The sequence below is a fragment of the Telopea speciosissima genome, unplaced genomic scaffold (genome assembly GCF_018873765.1).
Source record: "Telopea speciosissima isolate NSW1024214 ecotype Mountain lineage unplaced genomic scaffold, Tspe_v1 Tspe_v1.0012, whole genome shotgun sequence".
NCBI classification, from domain to species: Eukaryota; Viridiplantae; Streptophyta; class Magnoliopsida; order Proteales; family Proteaceae; genus Telopea; species Telopea speciosissima.
The window spans coordinates 128,189-135,000 of record NW_025317348.1 but is presented as its reverse complement, the minus strand read 5'-3'; the positions used below and the strand labels follow the sequence as shown (position 1 = coordinate 135,000).

Genomic DNA, 6,812 nt, shown 5'->3' with positions numbered 1-6,812 from the left:
CTTTGTCAACGCTACTAAGGACCGGGGCGAGCGGAATTCAGTAGAGGCTCGAAGAGGGGCTTACTAAGCGAAGGGCCGAAGGCGGCTTTGCTATCCATCCTACTATACCACCGAAGGGCGGCAGGCAAAGCTGCAAGGAGATAGTGCGGCTTTCTTTGTTCTCATGGCAGAGTGAGTTGTCCATAGTGTCCGCCAATAGAGCCGGCTTTTAGTGAAGATCCGCTCATGCTGCATGAGGGGCGGCAAAAGGCGGCTTTGCTCATGAGTTAGCGGTCAAGCGGAAAAGGACCTGCTGGCTTCTTTTCTTTCCCTACCTAAAGGCAGCCTTGCTCGCAGCTCGCAGACAGATGAAGGGTGAAGGAAAAATAAGAAGCAAGTCTTGCCCTTGATCCTAACCCTCCGAGAGCCACCGTTAGGTGGTTCTGAGCCAAGTGCGATCGATTGTCCTTCCTTTATAGATTGAACTTCCGGAACTCTTGAACTAAAGGAAGGTTTGGAACCCTAGCCAGGGATTAGTCATTCAAGGATCAGTTGATGCGCCGGGATATTAGACAGTTATTCGGTGCTGCTCCAGGACGAACAGTAGAGGCACATGGAGGTATTGGCTCTCACTATCGATCGGATGGAGGGAACCGCGGCGCCGATTGAAGAGGGGCTCGAAGTTGATTTCGACTAGCGAGTTTACGTACGGAGGTCCTAAGTTGATCATTGCTCGGCGAAGTCTGATTTGAGCCCCGGTCAAACTGATCCCTCCGGCAGGGGGTGGTCTCGTATTAGCAATGTTTTGATCGCACGTATCTGTCGTTGCCGATGAACCGATCACCAAGAGAAAGTTTCTCTCTTAAGGTGAAGCGCGTTTCAGCCATCTCCAACTCTCTCCGAAAGGCTTGCTTGGGAGGTGGCAACGGAATATGTTGGAATTGCTTCTTCCCCCACCACGGATGAAACCGTGACAAACTGAACGGAAGGTTCAGATAGCGAATTCTGTGACTCATTTATCACCGCGTCTACATCTATCCCCATGGATTTTCGGGGTATGATCCTCATTCTCCCGGAGGGTAACTGGACCGAAGAAGCAAGAAGGCTGGCTCTTCTTGTCTTGACGGCTCAATGCGGAGGGTGGTCGTAGATCACAAAGCAGCTCCTCCATTGCATAGACTCGACCTACGACGCTTGAAAGAGAGCCGGTGTAGATAGAGGCAACTTTTAAGTTGCTTCTCCCCACTTCCGATCCCTCGAGTGAATCCATATAGAGAATATAGGGGCCACGAAATCCCATCCTTATGGTGTCTTCTCGGCGGATTTCTGTCGGGACATCTTAAGTCAAGGCCTCCCCAGCCAACCCCCTGAAAGAACTAGTGAAGCGATCAGTATCCCTTCCTCCGTTCCTCCCCTTACCGATGTGGAATTGATAAAGAAATGCTTGATTGCAATGGTTGAGGGTTGAGCTTTGAATTCATGGCATGAACAAGGGCCGGGAAATCCATGTTTGATAAGATAAGGAATTTCATGTATGAAATCTATATTGTTGAGGGGGCCGGCCCGGGAGAAGTTCTCGAGGGTGTTCGTTCTATTCTTTTACCATTGTCGTCCACGGTTTCCTTGTCGACGCGAAGGGACGAGCAGCCCGCAAAGTCTGACGCGGCTCGAATCATTTTCTTTTTCGAGTTTCGTCTTCAATAACTTGGAATCATCAGGAGGGATTGGTGAAGACGGATTGAAATAGACTATACTGGTTGATGAGTATATCAAAAACCCCTTTTCCAAGAGTCAACTCAATGAAACTATTCATTGAATCGCGGAAGAAGTATCATAAGTTCAGTTGTTGAATAGTATAGTTGAGTTGATTCGAAAGCTTTCAGTAGAAGTCTGACTTACACGGGGGCCCCGTATACAGATCGAATTGAGTAGTAGTAGAAACTATAAATACGTCATATCATTGAACGAGCAACCAGAGCACATCCGTCTCTCCGTGCCAATCATTCCATCCATTCGTCAATCCCAATCCCGATCTCCGGAGCGGAGCAGAAGAACCGAGTGAGGCAGCTTGAAATGGAGTTGGGGCATCAGCAGGAGTAGAAGAATATGATCTCGCACATCGGCTGGGGGGAATGAAAGAATTCGGTTATCAATTCCTATGCTTGCAAGCTACCTATTCTTCGTCACCAACCATTTCCGGTTACTCAAGCATAGCATCTCTCCCCAAGCCCTTGTCATTTCCAGGATCGGCAGTTCCATCCCCTCCGTCCAGTTCTGCTTCGTATCCCATCGATACCTCAGGCAGGCATAGGAGAGTAATCGATTAGCCCCTACCTAAAGGCAGCCTTGGAATGGGAGCAAACGTAGCTGGGTCGGATTACTCCTCTCTCTCCCTGTATATATAACGCATGCAGTAATTATCAAAAACTCGGATCAGTACCAGCGTAGAAAACCCCTAACCTAGGTTGGGCGCTCCTGCGCCCCGCTAGCGCCCAACCTAGCGAAGCCAGCGAAGAAAAGGCTTTACTAATATATACAAAGGGCGCTAGCGCGCCCCAGCAAGAAAAGGCCTACCGCTATATAAACGGGCGTTAGCGCTTTACTTACTCTAAATGGCGGGCCAAAAGGCCCCTTTGTGTTGTAGTAGGGCCGTTGTTTGCTGGATTGTTGGTCCGCAGCCCCGCCCTATAGAATGAATAAGGAGAGGCCTATCGATGACCGAGCCACTCTGATACTACTCCTTACCTCACCCAACGAGCGAAGTCGCCGAAGCGAGTCTAAAGGCCAAAGAGTGATCTTTGAACGAGGCTTTCAAGCCAGCCTTACTCATAGTAGAGTGTAAGGTAGGTTTGGGTATAGCAGGACTTGAACCTGCGACCATTAGGTTAAAAGCCCAATGCTCTACCAACTGAGCTATACACCCAAAAAAAGATGTAGTAGTTTTTAAGGATTGGTGCGGAAAAGAAAAGAGGGCGGCCCCTCTTCTTCTCATCATATTAAAGGGGCGCGGCTCTGTATGAGGCTCGTACTGCAGAGCAAGCGAAGAACCAAGCAACTCCAGAGCGCGCTAGCTGATCTACGACCAAAGAAGCAACGGCTGAGCTAGCTGATCTACGACCACTCTCTCCCGGTGGTCGAGCTGATCTACGACCACTCTCTCCCGGTGGTCGAGCTGGTCTAAGACCACCCCTGGTCTACGACCACCCTGCGGTCGAGCTGATCTACGAGCACCGTTGTGCGTTAGCATGCTTTGACGCGGGAGCGCGCTTATAGGTTGCGCGCGCCTTACTCAAATAGGGGCGGAAGGACTTTCTTCTTGGTTTAGAGTTGGGCTAAGTAGCGCCTTTACGTCTAAGGGTGCTTGTTTCCACTCATTGAAGATTCTATCTACAAAAGAAGGTCAACGGGGGATACTAAAGTAGCTCTCACTGACACCATCTACGAGAAGGTGAGGTCGTCTTTCTTTCTAGCCGCCATACGGTTCGACCGAGAGGAGCAGTTATCTATGTAATTACGGTGGCCGTTGTTCCGGTCGAGCACTCTCTTTTCTTTGTCCAATTCCGTCTTACCAACCCGCGAAGGGTTGTGCTGCTGAACCAGGTACGAAGAATGAATCTATATCTGTGCACGGAAGTTGCTGGCCGGCGGCCGCTCAACTGTTCGAGCGCAATGCAGTGGTTGGTTCCGATTCGACAAGGGTAGAATGCCTGGTCGAAGGTCCAGTACAGTAGGTAGCAGGCGTGTTCGTTTTGGCTCCCGAGCGAGAACGAGAAATAGGCGATGCACCATCCTTGCTGCTACGTACGTTGACCTTGACTTGACAGATTCATCCAATTGAACCCACACTCAAAGGAGGACCACAAGCTCGGGGCTCGACGAAACAGAAAGTATCAGCATGTTGAAAGAATCAACTCCAGGAGCGAAAGCCAGAACAACAAAGACAAGCTACTTTATAGAAGGCGAAGAAGAAAGTCCTTCCGCCCCAGCAAGAAAAGCTGATCTACGACCACCCTATATAACGGGGCGTTAGCGCAACGGTGGTCTACGATCAGCTCGACCACAGGCTGGTTGTAAATCAGGGGTGGTCTTAGACCAGCTCGACCGACCGCCACTAGAAGGAGGCATTGCATTCTGTTAGCTACTTATAGCATACCTATAGAGAACATCTATCTAGGCAACCCTCTTCTCTATCCTACCTCGCCTGCCATGCAGAGCGGGAGCATTTCATATTCTTCCGAATTCAAAGTATAAATGAATATCGAAGACTCATAGTCTTCGCCTTATTCTTGTCCATCCATTCATCGTGCGTGGCCAATTCAGTTCCTTCCATGACTTCTCTTCCATTCTGAAACCTGGCCAAGAATGTCTGGCTATTCTAGAGGTAGCTAACACGTAATGGACCCCCCTCTCCAACTAGCAGTTCGTTGATTGGTAATATCATTGATACAACAAATTGTACATTCTTTCTTTGGCAGGTATTGACTGGAGAACTGGACCGGCTAGCCAGGCTGCCCGGAGGCCACCTGCTGTTGTGGACGAAGAAGTGCGTGCTTCTATAGCATTAGAAAGTGGTTTTTGTTCTGGGGTGGACCTCTCTTATCTAACCGAGCGATAGGGCTCCGTAAAGTTGATCATTACGAATGTTACGATTCATTCGATTGGGAGGTTCAATGCGTTTCGAAACCCTCCTCCCTGATCTACGACCACCCTGCTCCTGCATCGGGAGTTAGGAGTCTCAGTCCGTCCCTGTATTACTCGAAAGGAAGTCTTATTGGACCCCTTCGGGAATTCATTCTTCTTGGCGGCTACCCGCAGTCGTTTGGGACCGGGGATTCTACTGAAGAAAGGGAAAGAATAACGATTTTGATGAGCTATTCATCCCTTCGGCCACCACATTGTTTTGACCAAACTAGATCTAGGTCTTCTTTTCTGGATCGCCCCCGCGGGGAAGCCCATTCAGTTCTGATAGCAACCGTCCCTGTCCCGTTCATAACAAAAGACCACTAAACCACACATCTTTGCAACGCATCCTAAACACCCATTACTCCATCCTATATATATAAAGAAAGAAATATGGGATCGCAAAAAACTATAATGAATGAATTCAGTATACTACATGAGTAGTATACTTCTCTCAGCCGCCGGCCGGCGAAGGAAGAATATAGGGCTTTTCATTTCGTTTATAATAAAGAATATGTGATTGAATCTCGGAAGCATAAAACTCCTTCCTTGTTTGTGGTGCCCCCTTTTTTCCAAGAAAAGTGTTAAAGATTTAGAGGGAGCCCGTAGGGCTCGAAACTCTGATTCCCACTCATAGAGCCGCTCCCCTATCATTGTGTGCGGTTCTCCGGGCAGCGCCCCCCCTACTCGTGTGTGTGGGGCCCAGGCTCCTACTCGCATTCGTTCGTGCGGGGAAGCGCTTGTTTGTGCTTGCCTGCCTCCCATCCATAATCGGTAGGACACCACCCGGTTGTTGAGCTTCGGACCGCAAAGCGTTTTTCCAGAACAGAAGGACTGGTAGATCTATCGAAAGCACAAGCGGTCGGGAACGATCGAAGAAAGGAAAGATCACTAATGAAAGGGTAAGTTTCATTCAGGGCCTGACAAACCAACCCTTCCGATCCCGATCTGAGCCATCTACGTTCTTTTCATCAGAAACCGGGCCTGTCAATGGGCACACATACCTTCTCTTCCGACCGAAGACTAAGCTTCACCATGGAGCTTCAGCCCAGGCCAAGCAAAGCTGCACGGCACTTAGACGGCTGCTCCCCGGGCCGGGTAGGTCCAGAACCAGAACAGAAAATGGGAGTAAGTTCTATGAATGACAAAGAGGCGCATAATGAGGCTAAGCCTTGAAGCCTAGTTCAATGTGGGGCTTGCGGGTTAGTTTTTTACTTTATATATAGGAAAGGGAAAGATTAAGATCTTGTTGTGGCATTCTAACGATCATAATCCTTCTCATGGTGCTATTCACATTCATTCATCAGCCCGCCCCTTCTGTGGCTTTGACAGAATCACTTGAACAGAGCAGAGCTAAGCTTTCGCCAATAGAGCTATACCAGTCAGTGATAGAGAAAGGTTTTAAAAACCGGCTGGGCTATCAATAAGCAGCATTCTTATCAAACATCGGCCCCAACTTGTTATTGTCGTTTATAGTAGTGAATTACACCCTTTCTCATAAAGACCACTTACTTTCTGGAAAGCCAGCTCCTTATTCATTTTCTACTACACAAATGCTTTCCCGTTACCTGCTTACCCGGCTTCTATGTACATAGCCTTTCTTTCCTTTGAAGAAAACATCCGGTCTAACTATAAAGCTTCTTGTCACAAAAGCCTATTTCCTGCTCATTAATGACCACGCCTTCTGTTCAATGGCTTCCCTCTTTACTAAGTGGCTTCTATGCATAGCCTTTCTGTTAAGGATCTCAACTGATCGTAGACCACTCTCTCCCTGCGGTCGAGCTGATCGTAGACCACTCTCTCCCTGCGGTCGAGCTGATCGTAGACCACCCTCGCTTTTGGAGACTCCTTCTTTCTCATGCCAGAACAAGCCCATTCATTACCTGCGCCTTCAACCAACGGCTTTTACCCCTCGCCCTCCCTTTACGTCAATAGGGGGCTTCTATGGCATGCATATCCTCTTTTTCATGAAGCAACTCGAGGGCAGCGCGTATGATCTTTCATCTGGGCGGGATTCTCATAGAAACAGAAGCTTCGATCCCTAGGCTAGGAGACGCTTATGCGATCTTATCACAGTGGTGCATCTAAGAAGGGATACCCTAAAATAAGCTTTTGATGGCTTATGGCTCCTTGAGATGCTGGCTCCGATCACA

The 6,812-nt window shown here is 48.8% G+C and overlaps 2 long non-coding RNA genes and 1 other non-coding gene across 3 annotated transcripts in view; 1 reads left to right on the top strand and 2 right to left on the bottom strand.

Moving 5' to 3' along the window:
- Positions 1-2,390: 2,390 nt before the first annotated feature.
- On the bottom strand, positions 2,391-3,211 carry LOC122647100. Its single transcript, XR_006330783.1, has 2 exons — positions 3,167-3,211; positions 2,391-3,132 (listed from the first exon to the last, which is right to left on the bottom strand). It is a non-coding gene; the product is annotated as an uncharacterized LOC122647100 (long non-coding RNA).
- TRNAK-UUU lies at positions 2,830-2,902 on the bottom strand. The gene has a single exon. It is a non-coding gene; the product is annotated as a tRNA-Lys (tRNA).
- Positions 3,188-6,812, top strand: part of LOC122647105 — a 59,595-nt gene continuing 55,970 nt past the window's right edge. The window contains exon 1 of the long non-coding RNA XR_006330788.1: positions 3,188-3,252. This is a non-coding gene — a long non-coding RNA (uncharacterized LOC122647105). The remainder of the gene's footprint in view (positions 3,253-6,812) is intronic.